The sequence below is a fragment of the Leuciscus leuciscus genome, assembly GCF_965113295.1.
Source record: "Leuciscus leuciscus genome assembly, chromosome: 25".
In the NCBI taxonomy this organism is placed as follows: domain Eukaryota; kingdom Metazoa; phylum Chordata; class Actinopteri; order Cypriniformes; family Leuciscidae; genus Leuciscus; species Leuciscus leuciscus.
In genome coordinates this window covers 21,433,796-21,443,366 of record NC_138724.1, presented here as the reverse complement: position 1 = coordinate 21,443,366, position 9,571 = coordinate 21,433,796, and the positions used below count along the sequence as shown (strand labels likewise).

General features: G+C 38.3%; 1 long non-coding RNA gene across 1 annotated transcript in view; it reads right to left on the bottom strand.

Annotated features, from left to right (window-relative positions):
- Positions 1 to 260: 260 nt before the first annotated feature.
- LOC309490987 overlaps positions 261 to 9,571 on the bottom strand; it is a 29,437-nt gene continuing 20,126 nt past the window's right edge. Inside the window, exons 2-3 of the long non-coding RNA XR_014202901.1 lie at positions 2,361 to 2,418; positions 261 to 591 (exon numbers count right to left, since the gene is read on the bottom strand). This is a non-coding gene — a long non-coding RNA (uncharacterized lncRNA). The remainder of the gene's footprint in view (positions 592 to 2,360; positions 2,419 to 9,571) is intronic.

Genomic DNA, 9,571 nt, shown 5'->3' with positions numbered 1-9,571 from the left:
CAGACTCATCATCACACACACACACACACACACACACACACACACGTACACGCGCGCTTACACCACACCCATTCATCATTCTCTTTTTGCCGAGCGCCCCTTCACGACGGTGAGAAAGTAGCGGATTGAGCCGGTGCGAGGCACACGGATCACGGTCCTATTCCGGTGAACGGAAGCGTGACCTGGCCTGCAAGAACAGCAATTTAGACAATGCACAACACAAATGAAAACAGGACTGCTCAGAGTGAGGTGAGTCTGACCATCAAGCTCCCAACAGAGAAGCCAGTGCTAGTTTTGGTCGGTGGGTTAAATGTGGAACTCACTAATCACTGTGTAATGGTGTCTATATAGATATATAGGCTTATAATAACTTTTAATCAGATTCTTTCTCAAGGCACTTCACTGAATCTTTTACCTACCCGTAGGCACGAACAAATGGTATGAACAGGTTTCGCAACTGGAATCCGACTGGCTTTAATGTAGGCCTGTATCTCCAGGTAGTCCTCTTCTTTTTGTCTTGAGACGTCCAACTCTGAATGGGGGATTAGAAGTTTTGTAGGCCATCACAAGCCCTCAGGCATCAACAGAGAACTACAGAGAAACATACTCAAAATTACACTTGTGTTAGTGCTTGTAACTTTTTAACCATGTGGTCTACAAATGAAATTCCTGGGCTTTATGGTTTAATGATTCATTCAACACACCTTCTGGTTTCAATTTCCGCCTGGCAAAATTGTCCACCATTTTGTTTTTGTATGTCCTCCCACAAATTTTTAAGATCTTCACCAAATTTGGCTAAGATGATCTTCAGACCAATCCTCATGAAAGTTTTCAATTAGATGTTTGGTTCCATTCTAGACAAATGGCTTCATAAATATGATGCGGATTCCAAACAGGAAGTAATGCTTCTGGTAACAGTTGGTGTATTATAGAGCTACACGACTAATCGTTAAAAGATTGCAAACTCGATTCAAACACTCGCGTGATCAAATGACAATGATTCGCCTGTGTCTATTTAACTGGCAAGTACGATCACAGCGAACATTCAAATCTGCGTTGGCGCTGCCGCAGTTGTCACGAAACAGCTTCACAAACAGTCTTTTCAAACACTTTAGTACACACACACACACACACGTTAAAATAACATGACTGTATTCTAGTAATTTTGACTTTATTCTCAAAATATTCCGACTTTATTCTCGTAATGTTTCGACTTTAATCTCGAAATGCTCGATTTTTTTTACAGATTTTTTTTAACGTTGCGGTTCAGGGCTTCCGTAGCAAACAGATAGAATGTCATGAAAAATTAGTTTGCAAAACACCACCTACTGGTCACAATGTATAAAACACATAACATTTGAACCGCTCGGCTTAAAAATGTAGTGGATTCACCATTCTACGGCCATGTTTATTTAGCTTATTTAGCTTCTAATGCTGTATGGCCCATAACAGCTTACAAATTTTGCCAAGAGAGTCCACATAAGATCATTCAAATAATTTGTTTTTCATATAAAGACTTTTCATAAAGGCAAGTGAGGGAGACAGGTATGCAAAGTGTTTCCAGGATGAAGATAAAAACACGTACAGTGAATGGGGCGGTCGGACAATAGAGTGAATGGAAGTATGTGAATAGATTTCATGTGTCCTCTAAGAAAAAAAAAATCACATTATGGTCTCTGAAAATGTTCTCATCCTCACATTTCGTCCTCAGATAATCAGACTTTGTTGGCTTTCTAGGACTTAACAAGGATGGTGTCATAAATTCCTTTCAATTAAAAATATTTAATCTTTTTGACATTAATTAATTCTGACTTTTGGACAACAAGCTATTTTCAAAACAGACCATAATTAAGTCATATTTTATTCCTTATCATAGCTTGTGGTAAATATAATGTGGATTTCTGGCAAGAATAGACTATTTGGCTCTAACAACCTGATTGCTATCGTTCATTCTCTCGATTAAAACCCCTGATTGAATGTCATACCGTGTTGATCACAGTAATACATCCTGATTGTAATCATGGTTTGGCGCTCTGTGAATAATCAACTGTATTCATGCAAAACCAACAGAGGGGGCTTTTTAATGCCGGCACTTGTGGGAGATTTGGTTATATATCTTTAAAATCCCAGTGGGCAACCTGTCGGGCCTGGTCTCCGCAATCAACAAAATATCTTTTTTTTTTTTTTAAATTAGAGCCATCTGATGTTTCTCTGCAATCGTGTTGACTTGCATCTAGGGACAGATGAAATGACGGATGACATCTATGATCGCCCTTTATGGAACTTTAACGCTTCAATTATTTTTCTCGATAATGGCCTCATCTTTATCCCGTTGATGAAGCGTGTCTGGCGAAACAAACCTGTTTTTTGAAGAGAGGGAATAAGCTGCCGCTACAGAGACTCTGCAGTGCTGATGACCTAAATAGAGAGAGAGAAAAAAGAGAGGCACAGAGAGAGAGAGAGAGAGAGAGCGGGGAATGGAAAGGAACAGCAATTAATTGAATACTTTACATTTTTGCATTAAGATTGCGCTGTATAAGGTCGCGAATGACTTGAATAACAACAAGACCTACAAAGCAAATTGGAACTTTCTTTTGTCACCAGCCAATCAAAATCATTTGGATTTCATACCGTAGCATAGATGTTTCTATTAGTTTTTTTTGTGGATTTATTTCGCCTTAAGCTTTAGCTCGCACTTTACACGGTCCAATAAGTCTGAAGCACAGAAAGAAAATGTATTGAATAAATAAATTATATACCCCAGCTTACTGAGACATCTGGGCCGTTTTCTATCTTATGAAACAAGCTAAATCTTTTATACACCATCAAATGCTTTCACACTATACCAGAGAGTGTATAAGGAGCAGAAGATGGACCATACATAAATGAATGGGAGAAATGTCTCAATATGGCTGCTATAAGAATGAAAGTCTCATCTTAAAAGAGCAAATTATCTTTTTATAGATGCCTGCTTTTTCCTAAAATGTTATGTTACATTTTAGCACAATTTGAGATAGGCATTACCAAGATGGACGCTAAGTGAGTTGAGGAACACTATAGTAGCCGCACTTCCATTACCCTTCAAATTGCGCAAATTTAAAATTGCTAATTGAAAATACGCCCAATGGAAACACGTCAATTTTGCAAAAACTCCCATATATCGCAAAAAAGTTTGTATGCCCATATGAGGTGGTTTTTCACAATTTGAAAAAGGAATATTTCGCAAAACTGCAATGGAAACAGTTTTTTCGCATAAATCACCTAGCTTACGTAAAAGTCGATCATGCTTTAAAGAAGATGCGGTATGCTTGGACAGAAGACGAGACAGAGTTCTTTATTAAACTCATAAAAGACAAAAGTATCATGGATCACTGGATTCTAAACAACAAAAAATGCCACAATTTATCAAGACCTTGAAGAAGATAGGAGGGAAAAACACCTCATGTGTGCCACTCCCAAGTATAAGGGGCTTTCCTTGCCATTAATGCTTGGATAACACGCCTACGTCTCCTTTGGTTAAAAATAATGTCTAGTGCGGTGGCAGGGATATACATAAACTTACCATCATATGTTGCCATGATGTTTGGAATGACTTATCGCGATAGGAAAAAAAATACGCTTTAGTCGCATAGCATCGGTCAAAAGTTTAAAAGTTAAAAGTCTGTAATGGAAACGCGGCTAGTGAGACAGAATGAAGTCTTTTTGTGCCATTCTTACACATTCTTAATACTATAAAAAATTCTTGAAGATGAGAATTTTCATGTATGAACAGCACATTATGTACTTAATTCAGAGCTCAGAACCCTCTTTTATGGGAAACGCCTCCAAAAACCTGTATATAATCAAACGCTGTTTTGAATCAAAATAATGAACAATGCTGAAAAAACAAGCCCTGACAAATAATGAATGGCTTTTTGTCTGTAGATTTGATGAGCTGTTGTCATAGAGATGTTTTACATGGTACACATAGCTTTTTGTTGGATAGTATGCAGATGTTCTAGACACATTTTGTCTTTAAAGATAATGTGCTATTTTGGTGACCAAATTGGAGAACATCTGGTGGAACAGAAACACATTAATTCTTTTAAAAATGATCTAATTATAGTATTTATAATACAGATTTATGTCTCTAAATGAGTCTTCTTCACAGAGCATTTAAAGCGCAGAATCTGCTTAGAGTGCAGAACCGTAAACTAGGAATACAGCAACATTTCTGGGTTAATGTTAATGATAACATATCACAAAGAAATGTAGGTTAGAGGATCAGAAAGAGTCCAACCACCCTCATCTACATGAGAAGTGAAGAGAACAACTCATTACTTATCAAATTATCTCTGCAGGCTTGTTTAATGTTGAACAACAGTAAGATATTTCAAAACAGGAATAGATAAATGGCCTTTAGAGAGTGTGGAATGAGCATAATGCTGAGGCTAATGAACCTTGTTAAAAGGAGAAAAAAGAGAAAACGGTCGAAAATGGAACGTGCAGCTTACTATTTTATATCCGTTAGTTTTTAAGGGTATGGTGAACCCCATGAGTCACGATGTCTCTCTGCTGCTTGAAAACACGATTTGAATTTATGCACTGAATTGACTTGCAGTAATCCTAAACTAAACTGCTAGCCTATTAAGTCCCAAGCAGCAGTTTTTACAAACGTAAATCTACTTCCCTGTGGTGCTGCGTTAGCACTTTACATACTGCACATTTAAATATTTACCTATGTTTATTCCTAGAGCATATTTAAGAGGCCTTCACAATCACAAAATTGTGAAAATCTGCTTAAAATGTCTGATAACTGATAAATGGCAGAAACTAAAATTCTAAATAAATTAAAAGTAAACACAAACTAAAATCAATCATTTACATTTACATTTACATGTATGCATTTGGCAGACGCTTTTATCCAAAGCGACTTACATTGCATTTCAAGGTACACATTTACATTCTTATCATTTGATACAAGTGAGTTTGTAGGCATCACAACATTATAATGTACAGTAAGAAAAATGGATATTCATTTTGAGATTAGTTATTAAATGATTCCTGTTTTAAAAGATGCACTTCTAGTCAGTGTCAGGGGCCGTTTACACGACACCATTGTTGTGTAAACGTACTGTACCCAAAGGCAATGTAAATGCAAAAATAGGAGAAATAATCATTACTCATTAATGAACCATGGCAAATACCCCATCCAGATGTCACATATGGCTGGAGACATGAATAGGTGTCACACCTGCAAAATTCAGCTTGGGCCTCTTCCCAGTCTCATCCCAGTTCCCAATATCGCCCAATATTGTGTATGTGTGCATACATTTTTTCAACAATATCTTGCCATAACCAGGCCATCATTCTCAAAGGGGTTCTCGTCTGAGACAATTCGATTGTCCCAACTATTCTCTGGATAAAACCCTCAAGAGTACACTATTTCAAGGACTGGATAGGCTGTTATGACATAAATATCAAACATAGTGGCTGGTTGAGGGTCTGTATTAAAGCAGTGTTGGGTCACTCATGGGATTTACCCATAATCCAGCCCAGACTGAGAATGACAGAAAATCACTGTAATCCGACAGCTACATGGCTAGGCTTAGAAAATGGTCTTAAGTGGCCTCTCTTCTTTTCGTTCAGAGCTGACAAAACAGCTGTAAAAAAACACAATCAAATTGTTTCCGTGGGCCCTGACATGCCGCTACGTGTGATTTGACCCTGGCTGGACATGTAATTGCTTATAAAAGAAAAACCAGTAGGCTCAGAATACGCATTTTATGTGTACATCATGAAAGTAAAACGCAATTAATGCAAGACTAGAAAAATCAAGACATGTTGTTTTAGTGTGCAGGAACTGCGGTTGTCAATCGCTCTCTAATCACTCGTAACGTATCCAGTGGCACGTTCACATGGGTTTTGACATTAAGTGGATCAACTTCCTCCCCATCAAAAGAGCAGCAGAGAAAGCCGCCACGATCCTCCAATTACCGCCAGGCTGCCATCCTGTTCCGTGCGTCAGTTTCAGGGGGTTATTTTAACCTCTGCTCCAGCTCATGTCCTCCGGCCTGGCACCCTTTCAAAAACAGTCCCGCTCCGCGGTAATGTGACAAACAGTGACAGCTCTGCAGCGCTAGGACTGTTTAGGTGTCTTTGCCATGCACACACATGGCCGAATGCAAACACAAACAGCTGTGCCTGACAGACAGACAAGCAATGGCGCTTCTGCATTATCGACTGGGACAAACAACGTCCTCTCCACTCCTTTGCCAGCTCTGACCTCACATCTCGAAGCCTGTGTTAGGGCTGGCATCAATCTCAATCTCAAGAGCAAAGTGTTTAGAAAATGAGGTCAAGCAGCAAGACATGAACGCCATGTCTCAAATCCAGCTGTCGGATCTGTCGGCACACATCATTTTGTAACATTTATATAAGTCTTTAAAGAAATAAGTCTGAACGTCTTAAGGAATAGTAAAAAAAAATAAAATAATGAATTTAATCACCCACATGTTGCTTCAAGCTTGCAGTTATTTTTACTAAACAACACAAAAATAGCGCATTAGTGTTGGGGATTTATCAATAACTCTTTCTCGAGGTTGCATCATTACACAAGTAGGTGATTCATTCTGGAACTAAACAAGTGACAGTTTTTACAAGTGAGTCATTAAATTATTTACTCAAATGATTCATTCAAAATCACTGATTCAATCACTGATTGGCAAGAATGCCAATACTGGCTGCATCCGAAATCGCATACTCTCTTGAGTAGGTACTTATATTGAACAAGTAATTACTTCACGACCGCTAAAAAAGTATCTTCTATTTAGTATAAATGTAATTACTACAGACGTACTACATTTGACATACTGTCATTATCATGTGACGCCTACCAGCGTCAGTTGCGTCGCTTCACTGTCATTCACAAATCCTCTCCCATGGCCTCATGGGATAGTAAAGTGTCCATCGTATGTGCACTTAAGAATTTCACCGGAGGTAGTAGGTCATCCGGGTACATTTAGCCTACTCTTTTATGAGTACTGTGAATTCTGACTTCTTTTGTCACATATACTGTTTTTCGTCTACTATATAGTAGGAAAGTATGCGATTTCGGATGCAGCCATTTTGTGTTGCTTGGAGATGCGAATCTCGTTCGTTTGGCGGAGAGAACATAGACAAAGTATTGTATCTAAAACATAAGTTTCTTAAGAATAATTATAATTGTTTATAGTTGTATAAAAGCAATATCACAAACAAGTGATATAAAAAAAAGTGCATTAATGTTTCATGAAAAAAAATAACAGTGCATAAATGTTAAGTAAATAATTAACTGTGAATGGTATCACCTTCAAAATCCCATAAGGCATTATTTTGGACTCTTTTGGACCTGTTTCCTGAATTAAGCCATGTTTGAGGGCTTATGAAAACAGAACCCTGTAAAGGGATACGGTGCTTAAACTTACAGCTATGCTACTGCTTTATCACCCCAAGGGGGTTTTTATAGAACGCAATTTCTAAAAATCGTCACTATTAATGACTTAGCTCTTTGTCTCGTTTATGGCTCCTGAAGCATGATTACAAGGCATTTTCTCGTGGATCAAAGCCTCAGAGCAAATCAATGAGAATCAATTCAACCCCTCCTTTCCCCAGCATTCAACTTTTTACAGACAATTAATTCCACAGATGGCAAATCGCTACAGAGGCACTTAGCATTCTCCGCTCACATCGACTTCCCTTTAAGATTACAGTATTCTATGACATCGGATCTTTGAAAAACCACAGGGTGCAAAAAGGCTCCTCCCGTCTAACCCGTAGCCGTTGAATAAGAGGAAGCAAAAACTAAACCTGTTCATTGATCCAGAATATTTTAAAATCAGGGCCTCTTAGATCTTTGCCATGCCAAAGAGCAAGATATTTTAAATCAACAAGGTCACTCGCGAAGCAAAATTATGATCAATCTGAGATTCGCCTTAAGTTGCCTAAGCTCTACACTGTTAGACATTTTATCGTATTTTTGCGGTAACTTACTGGCAGCACTATTGCCAGTAAGTTACTGTAAGTTCCCCTTTACAGTAGCTTACCTGTAAATGTGTTTTACGGTAAGATGCCCTTACCGCAATTTAATTTTACAGTATGATGCCCTTACTGCAATTCAATTTTACAGTAAGATGCCCTTACCGCAATTTAATTTTACAGTATGATGTCCATACCGCAATTTCATTTTACAGTGTTATAGCCCATTTTACACTATTTTATTATTTATATTTTACATGTATGCTATTGAATTTAATAAATTCCAAAAAAGCGACTTGAGTCCATGTACATCAGCATATTCTTTATTCACTCTCACAATCAATTACATCCATTTGATTTATTTATTGTGATGCAACATTAGGCAAGGCCTAGTTTTATTTATATAGCACGTCATACACTTTGGCAATTTACACAGTAAGGAATTAAAATAATCACAAAATAAAAGCAAGGAAAATTAAAGTGCCCCATTATGGATTTTTGAAAATGACCTTTCATGTAGTGTGTAACAGCTCTAAGGCCTCGTTTACAAGTGAAATGTAACCCAATTCAGATTTTTTGCTCATGTGACACAGATCGGATGTGTTCTATGACAGTGTAAACAGGAAAAAAGTGCATGCATTCAGATATTTCGAGATCGGTTTCAGGCCTCATTCATATGTTAAAATAAATCAGATATAAATCGGATATGTGCCAATGCGACTGTCATGTAAACAGGCAGATCGGATTTTCTGAGGCATTAGGCTACTTCTCCGCGGTTTAATGACTAGAGCAACCCCGATGCGCGTCTGCAAAGGGACGGATGGCCTGTCGAAACGTGTCGTCGTAGGAGAGGAATGTGGACAAACGTTGACACAACATATATCAAAGGTTGGCTTGCTCATCCTAAAATTTCGGACCCACTGCTTCTCGTTAAAGCTGGCCACAATATACTCCTACCAGTCCTGAGATCCCTCTCGCACACAATAACTGAAGCAAATGCACAGGCTGCAATGATTGCACTTTTCGTCCTCCTCCGCCTCATAATCATGGTGATGTTTGGCGAACAGAGCTAGTATCAATCATATTTTGCGTTCGTCCATCTGTGTAAGATAATTTAACCCTTTAAGCATGCGCGATGTTTCAGATAGTATGGCTAGTGTAAACACATGATTCGGATATGGGTCACAATTGAAAGAACGTGTAAACGGACGGTCAAAAAAAAAAAAAAAACGAATATAGCCAACAAATCAGAATTGGGCATCAAGACCTGCAGTGTAAACGAGGCCTCTGAGGCCTAATCGTTTTTCAAACGAGCCATAAGCCATTTAGTTGTGACGTCAAGACAAAACATTAGCATATTGCTGACACCAGGGAAAACTTGAAACCCTTCAAACACCACAGCTGATCCCTGTGGATGCTGGATAGCATCATGTTGAGAAGACGCTGTGCTCTACAATGTGACGTAAAGCCAGTTTTATTTTCACTGCCCAAGGACGAGCATCAGAATCAGTGGTTAAAGTTCATCTTTACCATGATATCATAGCAGTGTAATCCTAAACTTTTGCTGTGTTCCCTT